Raw genomic sequence first — 24,386 nt, 5'->3', positions numbered from 1 at the left:
AAAACAGCCCAACTCTTAGTAAACAAATTATAAATTATTTTATTAAAGAATATCTTTGATGTAATTTTTGGACTTCGCAAATTCATTCTGTGGTCCAGATCGGACCCTCAGACGGACTGGTTTTGGCTGGTGGGCCGCATGTTTGACACCCATGGTCTAGAGAAACAAAACAAAAACATTTTTACCACATTTTTTATTTATCCTCAGTCATATAGTCTATATTTATCACACAAATAATATATTACATTCTATATCAAATATGCAATCAGAAATCAATCTTACCAGTGACATAGCACTTCGAGTGGAAGAGGTGGTAAAAAAGAAATGGATCATCACCAAAAACAGGAACAGGACAAAAAAGAAATCCTGTCAAGGGTATTATGGAAGTGTCTGAGAAGGAAGGCCATAGATCAAAGCGTGGGGCGGTCATTTGTTCCCGAGGAATAATAGCTGTGATGTGTGTCGGACCCGCTGACCCGCTGGAACAATAAAGCCGAGTTGCGGCTGCCTAAGAGCAATGACCTTGTGCGGCTGAAACCTGCCTGAAACAGGGAAAGAAGAGAGATGGATGGGAAGAGAGACGCATGACCAGGGAGAAACAATTACAATCTATATAAAGGCTGATTCCTGTCTGACACCGCCACTCACACTGCCGAGAGAAGATTGTTGTCGGCTTCTCTTAACAGTAGAGTGAGAAAAGGGAGACTTTTATAAGGGATGAAAGTTGCAGAGGTGCCTTTTGAGGCAAGACACTGCTGTTGCTCAGATATATAGCATTCTACCTCAAGCAAAACAGCTGGTCCATTTTAAACTCATTGCTTTTTGCCTTCACTGACTCAAACAGGATAAGCTGCATTCACCTGAAAATATGCTTTTACATAAACCAGTTGCAGTGAAAAAAAAAAGTTTCTAATAAAACTGAAATACATTCACAACAAAAAAAAAGTATGCCATGAATGATATTCTTTCTGTTCCTGACTTTGATCAGTGTCCAAGACCAAATTTTCTGTATGTCTAAAAATGAGCAAAGTATTCGACAGCCAAGACACAAGACGAGACTACCTTTTCACATCGGAAAAGTGTGTGAGAGAAATATCCAGTGTGAGGGGAAAAATGGCAAGGTACAAATCAAAGGAAGAAGCCATTCAGCCACCTAGGAGATAGGTAACAAAAGGCTTTCCACGAGCTGTGGGCTTCTCAACAGATAAAAGTCTGTCTGGGAGACAGGGCGACAGACTGGTGTTCATTGTGCTACCAGGGGAGGGTGCAGACAGTGGCGTGAAAGGAGCCATCAAGGTTGAATGGGTGAGAAAAAGGGATCTGTGGGAGCAAATGAAAAGGACCTGGATCAAGCATGCCATTGGTCTCAATAGAATGAAATGACAGCACTGTGTATGGAGGTAATCTCAACATGTGACCACCAGCACCCGTGTAATCACAAAGCTGGGGAGTGGAGAGCAGAAACATCTGTATTGGCTCTATTTTAATAGCTAACAAAACCAATAACTGAGTGACAGAAAGGGGGTACGCCTTTATGAAACCACCATGACTGAACATTATGTGTGTCTTCATTCTGCTTTGTTTGAGTCATCATCTATAGAGGTGGCAGATGTGGAAAGATGCTAGATCCATTAACACATCTAATATTGCTAGTGACTGAAAAATGCTTTTTGTTTCTCTCTGGCCTTTGTGACACAAATAAAGAATCTTTTCAGCTTAAAGTGGTACAGTCAATCTCCGTGTGTCTTCACAATAGGAAAGTGGTTCTTGGAACTTGGCGATGGAGTGAATGAGAGGGGGCAAGATGGTAAACTGATGTAGTTGGCAAGCTAACTGATAATAGCCAGCCAAGAAAATGCTCTACTCAGTCACAATAGCTCTCTGAACTTTTGTTCCCTGGAATTTTTTTTTTTCTTCTGGAATTACAGTTCTATACTTTGTTTTATTGAATAGAAAATGACAGAAAGTAGAACAAGGTCCCCAAAGTAGCGAGAATTGACAGTTCTAACAGTCACTCTGAGACAATGCAAAGTTTTGTTTTAAATTCCCAAAGTTAAGGCAAAAGCTTAATAGCAATGAAATGCTTTTCAGTCAAATCCATAAATCTGATGGCAAATCTGCTGATTTACACAGCTGTGTTAAAATGAATTGGTTTTGCTTAGAGTGTCCACGAAAATCTCCTTCTTACCTTGACAGTCTGTGCGCTGTCAGTGCGACTGTAGATAGCACCAGGCCTGCTGAGGGGCACTTTGTACCTTAATTGACCTTTGGCTCGTGCTCCAGATGGGGGCATAAACTGAGATGCATCTGATGTGACCTCCATCTGATGAAGAAAACGGAAGACGGAGTTGTTAGTCAAAACTACAAAACCACCCTCAGGGTATGTTTGCGCATGCTGTTTCCTTTCAATTATATATTTTTTTCCTTGTACTCATCTGGGATCTTTAAGGAATCCCTCGGAACACAAACCCTAACATGCGGTTCATACTTCTGCGTCAGCTATGGCATCAGCCCAGACCCTACGCAGACCCTAGCCTGATGTGCACCTCCACAATGTAACTACGCGTCATGGCACAGACGCACACAAACTGTGACTGGTACTTGGTAGTAGCGTGTTTCCACTTTAATGTTTCCGGCTGCTTCTCTAGCTCTGCAATTTTCATATTGACTGTTTTGGATCAGTAAACATGGAACACATCAAGGAAAGGTTAACTGAAGAGGTTAGGAGATATCAACATTTGTATGACAAATTTCAGTGAAAGTTTCAGTCGCCACTGTTGAAAGTGAAGCAGGAAGTAGAAACACAAATTAACCAGAATGGCAAAAACTACACAGCGCCGACTAGCATTTGGGTGGTGTTTTTACAGAGTGAGTCAGACTGACAAGGGCACAAGTATAAATGGCACACACCAGACGCAGAGGTATAAATCGTGCTTACCATGCCTTCACCATGGCTGTGTTTCAGCGCACCACTGAAGTCTTAGCAACTCTGCAAGACTAAATCACTCAATCATTCATAAGACTAAATCTGTAAGCAAATTGTACTTAGTCTCTGTTAAGATCAGCAAAATAAGAACAGATCTTTAACAATACACACTGTCAGCAAGCGTCAAGGAAAATGAAGCGAATTTGAAGTGGGCGGGTCAGCATTTGTCATAGTGCGTGAAAGAAAAAGGTTGTGACAAAACCACAGTGATGAAAGTGACAACCAGGTCTGATTATGTCTGAATGCCTTCTAATCATATCAGTCGACATTGAAGCTCTCAGACTAACTGATTCATAAATTACGAGTGCATTTGTGATTAATACGGTTTCCACCCTGCATGTGTGACCACAGACCTCAGACTGGCGCGCTTCGATCTGGGAGGACAGCAGTGATTCATGCTTGTGGGGACATGCTCTCTCCCCTGGCACGTTCCTCTGTCTCCAGACACCAGGTGGTTTCACGACAGTCTGCTGGAATGTAAATTTGTCCTCAACAACGCCTCAACTGTTACGATTCCCCCATTTGTCACGGGATATGTTCATTACCCACAGCTTTGGGCCCAAAATTAGTGTCGGTACAAGACATCCCGGCTGTGTGATGAATCCACCCTCTGCCTGCCATCCCCTGTTTCAGATCGAAGGGTCTCCTTCCTCCCCTTTCCTCCCTCCTTAGATCCTCCATGTCCTTCACATCTCCGTGCTTCTGTTCTTGATATTTCACAAAGAAATATTAGACAACAAGGTTGCGCGCAGCAAGGGCCCTAACCACAACTCCAGAGGACGTCACATTACCCTTCCAGATGGCGCGCTAATGTTGCAGCGGATATCAAGGTGCTCCAACTCATCATAATAAGAGGGACCCGTTGCCGTCAACTGTCATTGAGTTATAACCTTGCAACAATACGTGGCATCTTAGTGGAGGCGCGTCAGTGTAATGCTATGCTAACCTTGTCATGAGAACAACAAAGTGACACATGTTGATAGATGGAACACACTAAATGGTTTCATGCATGTTGTGGGTAGTCAGTAACTCCTAGAAGAGGTCAGGCATAGTAATTACGCGCCACCTCATCTGAAGAGCTATTATTATTCCCATGCCAGTGTTATTTGCATGACAGGATTGGGGTCAACTCATGTCTCAGTTGAGTCAGTCGAGAAAATGAATGCAAATTTAGAGTGTTATTTAAGCAGATCTTCAGAGTGGAGGAAGGATTGCATTGTGTGAGTGAGTGTTTAATCACGAACTTGTGTTTTACTGTGACATTTATGGCTCATGTTTACTGACAGACCTGTTCACCTCACCTTTGGTAGCACAGACGAAACCACAGGAAAGACAGGACGAAGAGACAAACCGAGTGAAATCTCAAAGTACCCTTCCCCTCTGCTTCAAGAACAGACAGCAACATTTTATGCCATGCCACCTCTGTCATATATTTATGATGAGCGGCGCGACAGTCTCCCACCGTGATGAATGCAAAGCCAGCGTGCAGACGTTCAGTCATGACAGAAGGACAGCGGTCCTGCCTTACAGTTGGAGAAGACAACAGCCTACGTCCCACTTTCACTTCCCCTTCCCCTCCTCCCTCGCTGTGTCGCTGTGGTAATGGTTTCTGTGACCTCTGTCTCCCCATTACTGTACGCTTCACCCAACATCAACCGTCAGACGGCATCACTCATCAACACACATCAGACATCATGAACGCACCAGTGCCACCGCCCATCGCCTGATGCCCGCCGCATCAGCGGGTGACAGCCGGTGTTTGTAGGATGATAGAGATGAAGGGAACTGTGTTCGAGATGGCAGTGATGACCCTGATGATGACCTAATTAGAAGAGTGTTTGTCAAAGCTGCACTGGAGAAGAGTGATAGAAGAGAAGTGAAGATAATGAGGAGGAGATCATATGGCGGTGGTATGGAAACATTATTCATGCTCTACTTTTTATCGTGCAACAGTTTTAACATACATTGTGTGATCACACAGATAGTGACTTTGAACTCTAGACAAAAGTCAAGCATTTCCTGATTTCTCTTCTTGACTTTGATTTATTTGTCACAATATATGTGATGGCTGAATTCGCTTCAGTACATTCACTGGAAAACCTATTGTTACTCTGTGAGAGGCAGCAATGGGGTTGTCTGTAAGGCTGCCAGCTTCACAGCACATGTTTACTCCATGGGACATTTGACTCATAGCCCAGCAGCCTTTCACACTGAGTCCATAAAGTATGCTTACATAGATATGATAAATCTGCTAAACAAGAACGCAGCCTGTACAGTCCAATGGTGCAACAGAAGGAGGAGTGATTTTAAGGAAAGAAGACAAGCAAAGGCAGAAGACCAATGTCATTATTTAAATCTCTGTTAGGACTCTCTTGCTACTTCTGACTTCTTATATTTGTCATATCTATAATCACAAATTGTGATTACCTAACATGCAATAATTCAAACCATTTATTCTTTTTTAGCTCTAAATAATGGACAGATTTATTATTTTCTCTTGACTTTCACCCAGTTTTAATCACACAACAGTTAAAACCAACCAGATTAAATCAGTGCACAGGATGTGATTTTAATCTGGAAACATATGACTCCACGTCATACACGCACGGCCACTGTCACCCCAGATTCGTGAACTGAGGGAATTACTGTACAAGTATTCGATTTAACTGATGTCTGTCTCCTCGCTTTGGCTGTGTGTGTGGCAGCACACCGACAGAAACCAAGTGAAGAAAAAAACTTTCCTTCTGTTCTTTTCTTCTTAATCAATATTACTTTCCCTCAGGGGAGGATTAAGAAAAAGGTTTTCGTGATAGTCGTACAAATTCAATTTCAAATTGAATTGTTCTTCTCGCGGGCAGGTGCGTTTTGTCACATGTTAACATTTTATCACTGATGCCATCTTGACAGTCTCCCTTGGCAATGCTCAGATGGTAGGTTATTAACACACGCTGAGAGGGAAGAAAATCCATATTCCACAACTTGTTGTTTGTCAGTTTGACAGTCGTCAGCATTAAAAACATTGTCAGCCTGCAGCAAATGTAGCAATTACCTCTAGACTCTCAATTAATGAGCTTTATGAAAATGTTATTATTACTGTTACAGAGCCTTATCAGACCTTGCCAGGCTCTTCTCTTCCCTCCTTCTAGACAGAGAGTCGAGTGCATGATATATTTGTTTAAGCTTTGAGATTTTTTCATCTGTTTTCCACACAATGTGTGTGTGTATAAATTTCTACTTTCTACAAAATGGCCACCTTTAATTTGGAGGCTTTCTGCGTTAAAGGGCTGATTAAAAGTAAGCCCAAAAATATACCAAAGAAAGTCGATTTCCTCTGGGGATATAAAAGATTCAAATGTTAACAATTAAAAATTAAATAAATAATTTTTAATAGAAATGTTCAGACGTTATTTGACAGAAAAGGTGAAGAGTACTGGACATCTTCATCTTCGAGGACCAATGTGAAGACTTTAGGGGGACCAATTGTATGGGATATAGCATTACTAATTACATCGATCAACCACAACATTATGACCACTTACAGGAGAATAACACTGAATAACATTGTCCACTAGATCCCAAACTGATCAAGTATCTGTGGGATGATCCACAGAGGCCCCTCCCCTCAAAGGCCCCCCACTAACAACATTCTGTTGACAGAGACCACAGGACACCCTCAGAAAGCGCATGTCCATTCTCTGATCAGTCACATCTGTTTTGGAGGCACAAGGGAGACCTACACAATATTAGGAAGGTGGTCATAATGTTATGCCTGATCGGTGTATTTTTTCATTATTGTGTGATCACCTTTAACTGTTGATCATTGTGTTTTTGTTAGCTTTAAATGAGCCCTCACAATCATAGGCAGTGGACCATAAAGCACTGCCATGTTTCAGCAGGAGCCTAGAACAGACAAGAGAAGGCCTTTCATGTTTTTTACGTTGGCCTACGGAGGTTATTCACATTGACTTCATTTAAAGATGCATGATTCCTGCTTTGAAGCTCAGCATGGTGGCTCTGGCCGTTCACTCTATTCACCCCATCTACCTCCCAGCTGCTTCAAGAAAGAGTAAAGACACGGAGTGTGACTGAAGTTGGGTGAGCAGGTGACACCGAGATAGACAGCTAACAACCTGTCATGAATGGGCAAATTAGCTACAGATACCAAAGGTGTTTTTGTACCAGGATGTAAAGGTGTGGGGACTGCCTCAAGTGGCCACTGAAGGAACTGCGATTTTTAGTCAACCTGCACTAGCTTGACTTCAGCTACGGAGTCTGTTGCGTGGTTCTTGGAAAAGGAGGCGTATGCAGTTGTTTGCTATCTGCAGCCTCACTGGTAGATGCCTCGTAATGCCAATCCTTATTCCGTGGTGGCATTTCAAAATTGTTTCTCGGAACAAGCTCCTAAGTGCTGTCCTACTAGGTTGGACGTCAAATGTGTTTAATGCGGTTCTAAACAGCCACACAGGATGGCAGAGTGAAAAGAGGGCCATCAGACAGAAAGGTGATATTGCTTAATAACAGGGATGACAGTGCACAATTTTAGACAGTCTCTCGGGGGAGACACTGATAGTGATGTATTGAGTTGTACAAATAAAAAGTGACACAAATAGCTGAGTAACAAATGAAAAAAAGAGCTTTAAAGATGAGAACAATGCCTCACTCCCCTTCTACCTCCGTACAACTGGCCAGTCGGCGCGTGACACGGCAGTGTTAGGCAATTACAGAAAATGGTCACGCACAATATCTGATGACAGAAAGGCGTGGAGAGAGGGAGTTTTCAATGGTGTGTGATCATTCGGCTTGCAGTTTAGACAGAACATAAATCCTGCTAAACACTGATAAAATCACCACCGGTTATGTAACATCTCCTTTAAGCCAACCCTCAGTGCATTTATGTCTTAATCTGCCCCCCAGCACCTAGTGCACAAGCCCTTTTCCATCTTTTATCAGGCGTCATTTATCACACTGGCTGTCTGGCATATTTCAGAATAGGCAAAATACCAGGCTTATGAAATGGCTTCCCCACATCTGCTGCTTCATATTCCTGGCTCAGATTTGCAGGTCTGGAGCCAATGTCAGTGTCAGCATTTGAAGGCTGCAGGTTCTCCCATCACCCTCCTCCAACCACAAGCAATCCTCCTCAGTGAAAGAGGCCCCAGATGGAAATGGCGTAAGACTGTGAAAGAATCTTGTTGACAGAATTCAGGACCCAGTTAAAGGTCTCACTTTGACAAGACGAATCCTAGCCTCAGGCTTCCTTCTGCCTCTACATCCAATTCTCTCTCTCCCTCCCTCTCGCCCTTTCTCTCTCTTCTCCTCCCCGTGTCTCTTTGAGCACGGGCACTGGCAAAATTTCAAGGCTTCTTATTTATTTATCAACTCATTATGATTCCCTCTCGTACCTCAGTCCCGCAGAGGATTTTCTGGAGGAAGAGATTCCTAAAACAACCCTTATCTGAAGTCTCCTTTGTCACCAAGTCCTTAGGAATTGTTTAACAGGATTATTACTGAGGTTACACAATCCATTATACATTGAGTCGGAAGTGAGAAAGTGATTTACATTAAGAATACATTTCTTTCCACATCATTTCTGACGTAACCGTGTGAAGAAATGACCTCCACTCAAAGCACAGAGGGATAAGCCTAAGAGTTAATTTGACATTTATTCAGATGATGAGGAAAACAAAAGCTTAAGAAATGGGGATGTAATATACAGAGAGTATGTCTGCCAGGTATGTGTTTAGCTGCTAAAAAGGAAAACATAATTAACAATGCCACTATCACACAGTTTTGTCTGTATTGTCATTGGAAAATGAATGATGTGTATGTGTAATAAAATATGCAAATACATTTCATGCTCCAGTGCCAAAACGTAAAACAAGACAAGATCTCATTGTAAAACAACAAATCTAGAGAGCCATTGGTTCCATTGTGAACAAGAGAGATAAACTCTTCAGGAATGTGCTCGGTGTTTAACATGTCAGGGAACAGAGAGAAAACAAACCGCTGACATACAGAAAAGGACTGTGGGTGTTTTTGCAGGTTTGCCAGGTTTGTTGCCTAGCGATGCACATGTAATTGCAGCTAAATGTGACATAGTTTAATGCATTCTGGTATAAAATCTAATTTTCACATGTTGCAGATACAAGCTTTCCAACTGAAACCCAATTAACTAAATTGACTGATGGCTCAATAGCTTTCAACACAACTGATAACGAGGAAAAGAGCGAAATCAACAGAAACTAGGCGTGGAGACGTACACAGGTCTTTTCAGCAGTTTTGTGTGGAGGCATTCGAGGATACATGAGACAGTGCGAGGGACTCTCTGCAATGGAAGCAGCTTCCCCCTCCATGTGGTAAATGGTTTGTGACTGGTATTGAGTGATGCACCCGCTCTAGGATACCCAACGCTAATGTGTTCCGCACACAGTGTTTCATGCTGCATAGTGACAGAGTATCATTCAGAAAATGTCTTTGTGTGTGCACAGAAAATATTGTAGAAAAACTTTGTCTGATGTAACTTTATACCATCTCTGCTAAATAGCCAGAGATCCAAAATGCAACGTGGGACTATTCATGGGACTATTCACTTGATGCAAACATCCATCAAGTATATAACTAAAAATGTATTTTACCCACAAATGAAAACTGCTTGAATGGTTATTGAAAGTGCTGTCTAATGGCTTTTAAAAGCATTGACAACTCTAAGTAAAAGCACAGCTCTAATCTCAGCCTGCTGGATGACATTAATGGCTTGTTTTGAAGTTGACACACGGTTTTTAGTGCAGTGCACCTATCAAAGCCTCCCAGGACTCACTTCCTTGTGTCTTTAGCTGCTGTTTGACTCCCATGACCTCACTTACATACAATAGAGCAGCATTATGTGATCGGTTATTTCTGGCAGGCCTTTGACAACTGTTTTCATCTTCACGGCCTCATATTGATGAGTTAATGTGCTCTTTTAGCTTTTCATTTGAGCCAGCTGCCTGGCAAGGTGAATCTCCCCGAGGCTTTAATGGCCTGCTGTACAGCAGAGAGTCAATCCTACCACAGACTGATAGATAAATCACACAGAGTGAGGGAGAGATTGAGTGAGGGCTGAAGGTGCACATAGAGCAGACTGACTGTGGGAAGGCTGCAGGTAACTTTCCCACAATCTTCCATTATTCCTTTGTGTATTAACTGAGTTAAGATAGGAAGCTGCTCCTCAAATGATGCTTTTTTCAAGTTATTAGGCAAAATAAAAGAATGACCTATGTATGTGGAGAGAAACAAGATTTAAACTTGCGATGATGGCCGCTCCATTTAGAAGAAAAATTGACTCCGACATCCTCATTTCCTCTTCCAATGGCTTCAAGACCCCCATCATATTTTTGACTAAATTAATCTACATATTTGAAACTGTCACTCGGCCCAGAAACGTTAGCGATGCTGCTTAATACGACTGTCCTCTTCTGCTGATTAATTTGATTGAAGTGTTGTGAGAGAATGAAAATAGGAACATTTGACAGACTATCTCATCCATCTAACTGCATTTTCAAAGATGTCGTCCGTGTCATTTTTTTTCCCCCCCTTCCACTTATGTTTGACCAAAATGAAGCACATTCCTACATTGAACCACTTGACAATTTTATCCTTGGAAAAATTGTAGTCCTCTGTTTCAAATGACCCTCCTTGATAGTGACACTCTGCTGTGTCTCATCAAATTAATTAACTGTCTGATGGATCATAAATCAGGCAACGCATTAATGGGGCCTGGTGTTTTATGCTGATTCAATCCTTTCTACATAACATTGTAGAAAGTATATGTTACAAACCCTCCTGTGATCACTGTTACATCCCAGTGGGCCACTTATTCCACTGTCATCGACATTAGATCTGTAGTGGTCATTAGATGGCTGCACAGGCAAACAGTTGCTGTGAAACATACAATTCTGAATGAAGAGGTACTGTGTTTTTTTTTGTTTTTTGTTTTTTTTTAACAAAAGACTACTTTTGTACAATAATTATAATTAAAGTGATTTTATAGTAAGGCTAAACCTTTTGTTTCAAACTCCAGATGGTGTTCTGTTCATGCAGTGCGTGTGAGACTGCATGATGTGGTAGAGACACTGACCTCTTGACAGCATTTCTCTGCACACAGCTGTGAATCAAATGCTCCATTGGTTTTCAAAATGTTTCCATAACCAGATCCTTGGATTCTTTGGCAGCTCAATGAAGACTGCGTTTGAAGGGAAATGGGTTGCTTTCACGCAGGTTTAAATGTTTTAGTGTGTGTACGAGGCCCGAGAGCATCACCATAAGTCAACGTGCAATTTCAAGTCCATGACATTTATAGCAAAACATAAAATATATGAGTTTATGCACTTTTTCCTGTCCACATGGAGACACACAACCAAGAACACAAACTGGTTTTAACCTTTTAAACAGTACAGGCTCTACTTGAAAAACTAGAAAAACAAACTGTGTATAATATTATTTCTGCTTGTAGCATAGCTTCATTCAAGTCATAACATATAATGCTTTGTCAATAATTATGTTTAAAGGTAGTAATCCTACTGGATTGTCAATATATTCTTGGTCAACTAGATTCTACTTACTTAGACGATTGCCACTGCAACTTTCAAAAGGAGAAACTAGGATGAACTAGGATTAAGAATCCATTATTATTATTATTACTTTGAGTGTAGACATATCAGAAACATGTTGAGGTGCACGCTAGCGTTAGCTGGAGTCAGTTGCTAGATATTATTTTGGTGAAAAAAAGATCTTATGTGCTGCTAATATTGGTATTTTATGTTCATTTATAATTTATATAAACTAAAAAGGCTAACAGCTAGATTGCACTCAGGGCACTGTGGAATGTTTTTTTTTTTTTTTTTTTTTTTAATCTAGAGATAGCATGCAGATTTATTTTTCCCTGCAACCAGTCAAGAGTTTCTTTGACTACAGCCCTGCTGAATAGAAAGGCAACTGTGCATTGTTTAATCTATCAGTTCTCTTTAAATGATGGTGTCACTGGTGAATTTGAGATCTTGAGTAAAAAAATAAATAAATTAATAAAACAAAAATATATATATATCAGAATCTCTGTTGGAGAATCTCAATTGATAGTTTGTAATGCGGTTTCATCAAACCAAACAAAAGAGGCAGGCTGGATGGGGGTGATTTGCATCTTCAGTTGGTTTTGGTTGTAGGTGCGTGGTAACTGACATGCGTAGTCGCATTCTACCAGTGTGAGTAATATATTCTTTCAACGACTGGCGTTTCACCTAATGAATAAACACGATCATGATCGATCGTCAGTGGGTGTTTATTCTGTTTTTGGTTTACACGTGAGACAGTTGATCAGGGTCGATAACAAGCCTACAGCGGCAAGTCAGGAACCTATTTGGACAAGGTGTTTCAGTTGTTCAGCTGTGACTAAGTCCAAATTCATGGTGACAGACGGTCTGATGTCATTTGAGAAGTAGGCTTGATCAAGGTCAATGTTACTTTAAACAGCTATGAAAGATGAGTCAGCTTACAATACATGAACTGCATGTGGTACATGGTCAGCTAATTCTGAGTTGTAACTAGTTTATTGTGTGTGTGTGTGTGCGCGTGGCGGTTGTGTGAAATTAAATATATCTGTCTTTCTAAACACTGCTTGTTTCTACATAAACATAACCCTTAAACCTGGTGATTCAATTAGTGGTTATGCTCCCTGCTAGTCAAATAACTACTCAGAGGAACCACAGACAATTATATTAACTGTGTACTTCCTCTCAGCAATGTGGAGAATTTAAGGCTCTTTCACGTGTCCTTATTTTAGGTTTACATCCCCCTACTTCCCTGTTTTGATCCAGTGAGTTTTTATCATAAGGATGCAAATCTCATAAACCCAATGTACTCTGCCAACTAAATGGGAAACAGAAACATTTGAACGGACCGGGGTTCCATTAGGATGATAGCACAAGAAATGTAAGAGGAAATGTCACTGTTTGATATCAGTGTTATTTTTTTTTCATGTATAAATAACTTTCTTTTCTGATAGAAAATCAAAAGAAAGGCCACATGTGCACCGTGTAAAGTCAGGACTGTGAGGAAGGCTATTGATCTCAAACAGATCCGACATTTTATCAGATAGAAATCGCTGAATTCATGCGACGAGCTGCTCAAATGCCAATTCTCCTTTCAGATGCAAAGCCGGGTGGGCCATTTATCACAAATCCTGCATTCAAACACACCACCTGATCTTGAATTTTGCAACTGTTACGGGACGTTTCTGCAGTTGTGTCTGCGTTACTGTGTTTATTTTCTTTCAACAATAAGAAAGCTATGCCAAGTATGAGTGGTATTAGGGGGGCTTGAAAGAAGAAAAGTGTCAGAGAAATCATGGGGGACTAATGGGCTCATGCCAACTCTACCTCCACTGGGATGTTGTCCTAATCCTGGAGTGTTTTGGGGGATAAGTCCCAATGTTGGCTCACAGAGACAATTCTTTCAGGCTCGATCTCATCAATTTCTCAGTGAAGGGTCCCCATCCAATGTTCTCCCCTTTTGTTGTGCTGTGACTTGTGTCATCTCCCAATTTATCGCACTGCGAGCGGGCAGTTTTTATCATGAAAGGTTTCTCTCCGCCTCTTTCACTCTCCCACTCCTGCTCCTTCTCTCCCACTGTCGTTTTCTCTCTCCTCTCTGTTCTGCTCTGTTTGCTGCCACTGAAGTCTTATGGCAAGATCACAGCGCTGACACAATGTGGTCACAATTCACAAGACTGATTATCTTCCCCCCATTTATAATGTACTGAAACCCATTTCTGTCAACTCCCTCAGCTAAACTTTGAGCTTGACAGATTTCTGTTGGTTCAACCGGATTTCTTTGTGTAGGCGCTGTTTGATAAAAGTTAATAATATACTATGCAAACTTAGTTAGACTCATTTGTATCCATCGTCTACAGCAACAACAAATATGCACGAATCTAATTTGCATACTTTAATGAATTTAATACATAACTGTTGGTCCCGAAACACTTAAGACCTCAAACTGAATCAACAAATAACTGGATAAAGAAATGTGCAACTTAACCGCAAACAGATATCAACAAAATGCTTATTAGCAACAAAATTGCTTCGAAGTTGCAGTCATGGATTACGTTCTCCCCAACTGTGCGGTAATCATTCACACCCAAATATCCCCCAACTTCTACCCCCCTCTTGCGTGTCCCATTTCCACCCACCAACAAAAAGGTAAAATGACTACCACCTTAAAGACCACTCACGAGTGATGAATATGCATAGCTGCATGGTAATCGCCGTTTATATAATCAGCAGAGATGGGGTTGGAGATGGATCTGGGTTAATTATCAAGAGCAGTTTAAATTGCATTCTTCTTCACCACAATGATGTTAGCGCATTAGCAAGACTCCCTCTCTCTTTGTGCCACGTATCTGTGAGTCAGTTCCCGCAGCTGATTTGGACACTAGAAGGTTTATGTTGCCTGGAACTTCGGTGGATAAGAAGATGAAGCCAAGCATGAGCTGACTATGGGCCCTGAGAGAGGTCTGCAGAGATGCCTGTAGAAGTGAAGATAGAGGAAAACATGCTTCTGATTCTTCCAGGGGTCTCACCCTCTTAACCTCTCCATTGTTCTGAAGGCTTAAGCATTTCCTTGTGAGTGCCTGAGTCCCTGCACGGGGATAGGTCCACTTGTAACTGTTAGCAGTGATGATGAGGGTTATATGTTAAGACAGGTTTCTGCAATGTTAGGCTCTTCTGTTTGAGCATTTGGAATCTTAAACCAAAATACACAGTTGGTTTAAACAAAGACTTTAAAGATTAACATAAATTTATTCACATCATAAATGTGAATACACTTCAGTATAGAAAATAGGGAAAAGGACATCTTGTATGAGTTTGCTTTTTTCTTCCACCACTTGACCATGTGCTCAACCTTTTGCTTGGACAGCAATTATCCAACCTTTGCTTAGCAACTGTGACTAGGCACAGCAAGCTTTGGACTTCTCCACATGCAAAGCAGAGGTTAGTTTGCTGTAGCAGGAACAAAACTTGACATATACCCAGCAAACAGTGGTCTGAAGGTGACAATGGTCACATTTACATGGACAATATTTCTTCAGCATTCGTATATGTTGCGGTTTAGCGTCATGTGCGTATTTGTCCAAGGCCCAGACGACCAAGGAATGGCACTGCCTCCCAGAAACTAGTCATGTCAAAGTTTAGCTCGCAGGAGACAAACATGAGCAGAAAGAATGTATTTATTGGACCCATAGAGAACTGATCAGATCAAGGTACAATCAATGTATACTGTTTGTAATCCCGTTGAAAATTGCTTCCAGTTGGACCAGATCTGACCAGTCTGTTCCAATTAAAGTGGTCAGATGACATGTATAGAAATAGTTAATGAATCATTTAAGTCCACATGGTTTATCTTCTGGGATGTGAATGTGTCATTGACTCAGTCTGACAGCTGGTTGGATAAGTTAAAAAAGTGAACATTTTGGTTGTAGATCTCAACCATTGGGAATCATGGACATTTGGATCACATATCATGACAATCCATCCAAAACCTTTAGCTTGATGACCGCTACACTTGATCCAGTTAAGAATAACTTAATGGCCTCATCTACACACATCCTTTCTCAAACTGATTTAAAAATCCCCTGTAATATACTAGCAACAATACATTCAACATCCAGATTTATTTTCACTTGGTAACTTTTCTTAATGCTGTGACCAGATGTCCTCAATTTTAGTTTTCTCTATTGAAAATAAACATCTGGTTAAGAAGGCCACAGTTTGTGATAACATTTCGATTTAAATTGTTGCTTAGTTTTTGGTAATATTTCACATTTACAGTTTCACCATGATGAGTTAATAACAGATGCATGTACAGTTCTATTTTCGAGTCCTGTATCTTCAGAATTATATGTCACTCTCTGGAATACACCAGGTTACACCAGGACAGAAACAGAGAACAAATGCATGCATACTGCTCCTCTTAAGAAAAAAATAAGAATTTGTAAAGTATTCGTGTTCCTCACAGAACTTCGGCTAGCATTTTCAGCCTCTTTGAAACCAGCTATGTGTTTCTATAAAACTATTATTATGCCTTGTATTATCAATTTACATAATAATTTACTGTCACGATTATCTCACAAGGGACGTGGTAATAATGGGAAATCTCATAATGCGGTTTAGTACCAGATCGTGTGTCAAGAGTCAATTTTCCATAGAAAATTCTTGAGTCATTAAAAAGAAAGATGGGCACTATATTTTTGGTTGTGACTTCGGTGCACTGTGCCAAACACAGTAGCAAATGGAGCTGAGCTGCAAATGAAACATAACTGACAGTGAATGTAATTGGTTTTTATGATGGTCATTGTCTGACTAACAAAAAAAAAGCAGAGAAAAGTGTGTGAGAGTTTTTTTTAAGTTAAAGATGTTATGTATGTATGGTGACTGAACTTCAAGTCTTCTTGTATGAAGTCAATAAAAAGAAACTGTAATTAACTGATTGACATCACTAATTAAATATTATATTGTTAGCGTTTTTGTTCTGCAGTAAAGGGGTGAAAAGGGAAAAGAGTGCAGGGCTTTCAAAAATAAAAAAAGTTCTGCAGTGTGTCAGCACATCTTGAAACTCGCGAGTGCTGGAGTTTGATGCTCTGTTGCAAAAGTACTTTGAAGTTGAATTTGTTTTGACCAAGTTAACTAGCAATGCTTACCTTTTGACACACAGCCTTCTTCCGTAACCAATTGCAAGATTTTCAAAAAGCTCGAGACCAACTCATAATGATAATGTTAGCTTAATTAGTTGCCTTTTTTTACCGCTTTTTTGGATATACCATGACCTGGATGACTGAGAACCTTCACAGACTTAATTAGCAAGCTGCAGATACAGGTACAATTAGATTTCAGAATGTTGAGTAGCAAACCTGCTGCTGTATCTTGATAAGCTTATCAACATTCGCCAAAGGGCGTGGTTTAGTAAGCAAACAAATGAAACAATGAACAAAAATGAAGTAGAAAGTGTACATGCTGCATTTCACCTCAGCAGCTCTCTGAAGCTTAACTCAAGTGTCTCATTCAACAACATCGTCGGCCACTGATGACAGAAACGTCAAGGTGTGATAAATAGGACCATTTTGTTGGATGAGAAGAGGTATAAGCTCTTTCGAACAGGGATCAGGTGGTAAAGAGGATAAGGAGTGGCTAGGTTCAGGAAAAATACTACAACCCGTGGCTTCTCCAGACGCTCTCATTTATGACAAGGGTGGTTTTCCCTCGTCTTTCTCCACAGATTCTCCAGCTCTTCCTCACGGGGCATCAATCACAGAGCCCCTTGTCGCCACAAACCATTCATGTAGCCTGTGCCCCGTGCCCCAAAAAAGAATGGCCTGTCATTTCTATGGTTAAATTCAATCCCATCCACTTGAACATGCATCGACAGGGACCCGTCGGGACGAGAGCGTCATTCATCACGCCTCAGCTGCTGTTGTTGCTGCGCATAGTGGTTTGCGTGTGTGTGCATGGCAGCAGCCCAGATTTGTCTTGGAGACACCAGGGAAAGATGATAGGAGTGCAACGTGATCGGCAAAGCAATAGAGCATTTAAGCTTGCATCAGACAGCGTGAGATTATGATTTTTCCCCCTCTTCTCCTGTCTCTCTGTCTCTGTGAGGCAAGAACAGAGCACAGCTGTAGCTGTCTCATCTTTTAGCTTCCCTCCCTTGATTCTTACTCTCCCCACTGAGCTCTAATATTGGCAATTTTAGGGTCACAATGGGTCTCAGTGGTAGGTAAAATGGATGAGAGGTCAGGCCGTATGCCTGTAAATCCCCACGCATGTTTTGATCTCTTAGTAACACTATAAGACAGCAAGCAAGGACATTGATTTAAAGATGAGGAGACCAGCGGGTCTGTTTTGTGCAATTTGGTGTTTCTTCACCCCCAACTCATTTTGATGAAATGGAAGTAAAAGGCTGTCCCCACTGTACCTCGACTGTACATCATGTCTGAGTTTGGAGTATCGCGCAGTAAACTGTATCACACGCTGGAGAGATTCACTCATTCTTGATTTTTCCCAATAAATCTTGTTTTTCTTAACGTAACATCTATTGGCAGGATTGTGTCTGAAGTTTGAGATAATTTGCCAAGTTTATGCATATTCATAAGACGTGCGGAACATCTCAAAATGTAACTCAGAACCAATTATAAAAACAAAATGTGTCAGCAATGCAAATTTAGCTTACTGTCACATTTTTTCCTTCCATTCAGGAGCGGTTTGATGAATGCCTAACAATTCTCGGAACAGTTGAGAAGATTCATAATTCAGCGTCCTTGTCGTGTTTTCAAAACAAAACAAAGTGAATGACATTGATAATGATGCTAATCGTCCCTCTCAATTTGGGCCCATTGTTTTGTCTGTCCATCTGAATACCCGCTCCATCATCATCTTTCTAATGAGTAACTTGTCTGCTGCTGGCATTTAAAGTAATGCCAAGAGATGGCATCCATTCTGATTGCTGCTATTTGGTTAGAGATGTTTCTTCGTGTTGTTGTCCGGGGCAATTGCGTATTTGCAATGCTGCCCACAGTATCCAACAATTTCCTCGTCCGTTCTGTGCCTTATTGGTTATGAGCTGGTGTGAGCGATAAACACCACAGAGCATTTACTGATAAAAAGTTCAATAAACTCATTTCCTTTTCTTTTTGTTTACAAGCATGAGCCTGCATACATTCCAGCTATATGGTCACCATTTCCCCAAAAAACACATTTTCTCTGTAGATTTGAGTAGATCACTAGTCCACATTCTTATCCAACAATTATTTAACATTCAGCGAGGACTAAGTAGCACAGAAAATTAAGATGGAGAGGGTCATTCTGTTGTTAGAGACTTTTATGAGGGACACTACTTTTAAAGAGGATGGCCATGGTAAAGCAGGCTCTGTTCAGGCCCAGCAGGTGAGTACCATTCATCAGGGAAGTCACAGCGTCTCCTCTGTGAGCTGAGTGGGGAATATTCCCTCCTGCTAAAGTGCCTGCCCCTCAGGGGAGCCCAGGCACAAACAGTTATGCAGCTTTATTGGACTTATATATCTGTTTTATGTATTAGCGGGCACATAGCTGTGAAATATTTACATTATTCTAGACACAGGCGAGGAGAGTTCGCAAAGTGCCCGCAATCTAAAAACAATAAAGAGCAGTCTATCTCTTTATCGCTGCCATTTTATGAAATGACTTGAGGCAGGAGATGATTTTATTGCCGAATGTGGAGAGTCCGGAGCTTTCTGCTTCTTTCTGTGAGTCCTTTAAGGTGCTTGCTTTTATGAAGAGCATTTTAATACCTCACCTCGGTACAGACACTGACTTTTCAGGATAAGCAATGCTGTCACACGTTGTTCTACTCGTAAATCATTCACTTCTTTGGTGTAATTCCTTGAAGAGCACAAAAATAGCACCTCCGCAAATAAGCTTCTTTCATGAAGTCTTTCTCGTTTTTGTTTGCTTAATGTCATCCTTCTATTGTGCTTCACTGATCAGTAGACTTTACTAACTATGGACGATGCTGCATTTTAATGAACGTTTACATTTTTCTTTTTGTGTACAGTCGACTTAACAGCTGGAGACGACTGTGATTCCTCTTACCTGTAAGATTTTTATGCACCATAAATAAAATTACAGTTATAGAAACATTCTAGCATGCTTTTACTACAAATATTCCCTTTGAACTTTGAGATTTCTTTGCCGCACACTGCATTGTGTGGTTGAATTATAGAAAATAATGAGCATTTCTAATTATCTTTTAACTCTTCAGACATGGTATACATCTTGTGCTGCAATTCCTGTTCATGTCTGACCTTATCAAGAGTTCCTTCTGGTGTGACCCTTGAACAGCTTGGCCAGTCACACCCACATATGCCTTCCTCTGAAGGAGCAGACCAGACCGCCAAACAGCTGCTACACCCCTGACCAGACCAACTCCACACACCAATCATGCAACATGCTGCAGGGGCAGCTGGACTACACAGACTAAGGTCATACTGCACATACTGCATGCTCTGTATACTCATTGCACACACTGACACAGTACATGCACGCACACTGCCGTAACAATGTGGATGAAACACAGGCACATGAGAGCATTACAAGTGTGCTTTCTAATGCACTGCAGATGACCAGATGAATGGAGTTCACACGTGGAAATACAAATTGCGAGGAGAATAGAACGCCACACATTTCGATAGACAAGACAAGTGCAAACCATTTACACATTCCACATTTTTCTCTTTGTTGTGTGCAATCATGTCAGCTGAACCATGAGGAAACAGTTCAGTGTGTGAGCAAATCAAGAATCAATGTAATGATATGGCCCATTAAGTTATGAAATGAGGTTCTTCACAAATTGTTTTGCTTCTAGTAGATTTCTCCAAACAGGTTTTCTGTAATGGGCTGGAAAGACAAACACCTCTATCAGCAAGTCAACTTCAGGCTCACTACTGGTTTCTATTTTTGTGTTTATTACCTGCAAGGATCAGTCTTTTATGCAGCTTAAGCAAATCTGATGTATAGCTCTTATATGTAATCACACAGTGAACAAAGGCATTGCCCATTGTTATATATATCATTTTAGACGATATGTCTTGAATACAGCCAAAATATTAAAGCCACCTTCCTAATACTGTGCTGGTTGCCCTGGTGTTCCTAAACGGATCTGGCCTGTTGGACATGGACCTATAGGGGTGTCCTGCGGAGTGTGTCAGTGTGTGTGGGGTACGGCCTTAGATTGGGACATGGGGAGTTATGAAACAGGGTCAGTGTCTTTGGCTCATTATCATGTTGTTGAACAGGTTTTGCAGTATGGTGGACAGTGTTTAGGTGTGTGGTATGTATCAAACATTGACTGGATGTAAAGATGAACAAACCCTCTGTGAAGTCACCCAGTGATATCTTAAAAGTGGTTTTGAAGTTCAGTGTTATGGCTCTTGGCAGCACCTGACTCCGCCTAACTCCTTGCTAATTCAAAAGTGGACAAAAAGTTAGATCGAGAGCAAAGCTGAGGCCGTGGGTAACACCTAGGCAGACAGACAGCAACCTGAGAAGGCACCCACCCGTCACTCAGAGAGGCCTAGATAACGTTCAGCTTTAAGCCTTGCTATAATGTAAATGGGTACAGTTGTATCGTTGATACAGTTGTCATGAACAAGGACCACCACTAGGCAGTAGGGGTTGTACCAACTAGTCGACTTTATCGTTGTGCCATGACGCACATGACGATCACGTGACACAACAGGGACGCCTCGGAGAAGCCCAGTCATTGCAGCAAACTAGCAGCAGTTCATCAAGTGTGTGGAAATACTTCACTAAAGATGAAGCCCATACTGCCGTGACATGCAGAATGTGTAAGTGAGTCTTGAAATACAACAAATGTACTACTGTAATGCACACTCATCTGAAAAGACATCAGCTAACGCTAGCTGAGGAACGGTCCAAATCCTCTCAGTGGCAGTCAATTAACGACTTCACTAAACATCCTGTGGTAACAGAGAGAAAGAGGCTGCACACACAGATGTATGTTTATGTTTCTCCTCCTGCTGATCTCTTCTCTCTTTTCTGTCTTTACCCGGCTGACCTTAGGCAGATGGGTCCCTCCATATGAGCTGGGTTCTACTCAAGGTTTCTTCCTGTTAAAAGGGAGTTTTTCCTTGCCACCATCGCCTTCAGGCTTGCTCTTTGGGTTTCAGGCCGGGTTTTGTAAAGCATCTTGAGACGATCTGTATTGTTATTGACGCTATTTAAATAAAATTGAACTGAATTGAATTGAATTGAACATCAACAATTTGCTGGTGAATGTTATTGTCTAAAGTTATTAGACCTTTAGCTTCTATACACAGAAAAGACTTCAGAGATATACTGCTTTTTGTATCCCAGCTACATTATCCTATCTTCACGCTATGAAGTACTATTAAATGCTGTTGACGGTGCCGATATAGATACAATACATATCTGCAGCTCACAGTATTGATAAGCTCATGCGTTTATGTTCAGTTCTGTGGTGTTCTATTAATTGACATTGTTGCTGTGGATGTAGTGTTTTTTGTTGTTGTTTTCAGCGAGAGCTGCATATTAGCAGTGTCAGACTGACAGTGTTTATGGTGTTGACATGATCTACGCCTTGATCAATTGCCTTGTAGAAAAGCCTCCATAGCTTCCTTTGTGTGAGACACTACTCGGGTCAAGAATATAGATTTCATTGTTGCAAAGCTACAAATCTACTAACGTCGACTCCACTTTCACCACATATTAGAAAAAATCTGAAGTCATTCAACCCCTACCAGGCAGTGAACATGTTTTCTTCCAATATAAAGTTGGGCATTTTAACATGGGGATTGACTGGCTTTTGGAACGAGCTTCAAGTAGCGATTCCAGGACCTAAGATTTATCAGCATCGTATTCATGCAGTCAGTGGCTGATACAGATGTAACCACTCAGAATTATCACTACCAATGGACGACAGGTCAGAAGTACCGGCACCAAATTCGACTTCCACTAAAATCATTAACCTACAAAATATCACAGAGTCAGAAAATGTTGTACATTCAACCATATGTAAAACCTACACCCTTTTTTTAAACTGGCCATACTCATATTCTGATATTAATTTCATCAGCGGTGACTAAGTTAATGTGCCGTGACGGTTGTAATTATAAACATAATATGGAATGCAACCACCCCATTATGATTGGGAACACATGGGAATCAGTAAGCAATCATGTGTGCCGCTTGATATTTTAAACCTTGTTTGGACAGACCATTTCAGCAAGGTGTTAGCACCTTGTCGCCGCTCATCATATTAAAAATGTGAACCTGAACAATATGAGGAACGCTGCTGAATACCAAATTAGAATGAAGAAAACACTGCATAAGGTCAAACACATCATGATATACATCATGTGTTGATTAGACATTATGGGTGAATTTGAAACACATTATATGAGATAAAAACATTCATGTTTCTGAATATAAATGAAAAGCCATAACCCGGTGTGTCCTTTCTTCCACTTAACATCTTCATTTCAAGCAAAACCCAAACAGAACAGCGCTGACCGCTTTGATAAATACATTCATTTATATGCTCGCGTATTTAAAAAGAGAGAGTGCCTTCAGCATCAGATATGCATAATAATATACAGTACACGAAAATCACTGCATCTGCTCCATAATGAAAAGGTCTTTGCAAAAGCTGAAAGACCCGGCAACTCTATTTGAATTTATAAAATCCCAAACATCATTTGTGGAGGGGAAATGGAAATGCATCATTAATATTCCACAAGATAGGGAAGCATTAGTCAGAAATTATATAATTCAAATTAAAGTGTTTTGTGTTTGGTAATATTGGTATGAGAAACTGAGGGACGGGGAACAGGTCTTGCTCAGCACTTTGACTCTAAGTTGTATTTAGATAATGTGGAGCTTAGTCAACTTGGAAGAAGCTTTACCCTTAACAATAGTTTATGCCCAAGCCATACCTGTGTCTAGACAAGTGTCATGGCAGAAGAAATGACACATGCACTGTTCATTCCTACATATACACTATATTACCAAAAGTATTCGCTCACCTGCCTTTACTCATTCTATGAACTGAAGTGCCATCCCATTCCTAACTCATAGAATTCAATATGATGTCGGTCCACCTTTTGCAGCTATTACAGCTTCAACTCTTCTGGGAAGACTGTCCACAAGGTTGAGGAGAGTGTTTATAGGAATTTTTGACCATTCTTCCAAAAGCGCATTGGTGAGGTCACACACTGATGTTGGTCGAGAAGGCCTGGCTCTCAGTCTCCGCTCTAATTCATCCCAAAGGTGTTCTATCGGGTTCAGGTCAGGACTCTGTGCAGGCCAGTCAAGTTCATCCACACCAGACTCTGTCATCCACGTCTTTATGGACCTTGCTTTGTGCACTGGTGCACAGTCATGTTGGAAGAGGAAGGGGCCCGCTCCAAACTGTTCCCACAAGGTTGGGAGCATGGAATTGTCCAAAATGTTTTGGTATCCTGAAGCATTCAATGTTCCTTTCACTGGAACTAAGGGGCCAAGCCCAGCTCCTGAAAAACAACCCCATACCATAATTCCTCCTCCACCAAATTTCACAGTTGGCACAATGCAATCTGAAATGTACCGTTCTCCTGGCAACCTCCAAACCCAGACTCGTCCATCAGATTGCCAGATGGAAAAGCGTGATTCATCACTCCAGAGAACGCGTCTCCACTGCTCTAGAGGCCAGTGGCGGCGTGCTTTACACCATTGCATCCGACGCCTTGCATTGCACTTGGTGATGTGTGGCTTGGCTGCAGCTGCTCGGCCATGGAAACCCATTCCATGAAGCTCTCTGCGTA

This window comes from Chelon labrosus, assembly GCF_963514085.1.
Source record: "Chelon labrosus genome assembly, chromosome: 4".
Classification (NCBI taxonomy): domain Eukaryota; kingdom Metazoa; phylum Chordata; class Actinopteri; order Mugiliformes; family Mugilidae; genus Chelon; species Chelon labrosus.
Note: the sequence above shows the minus strand (reverse complement) of the source record.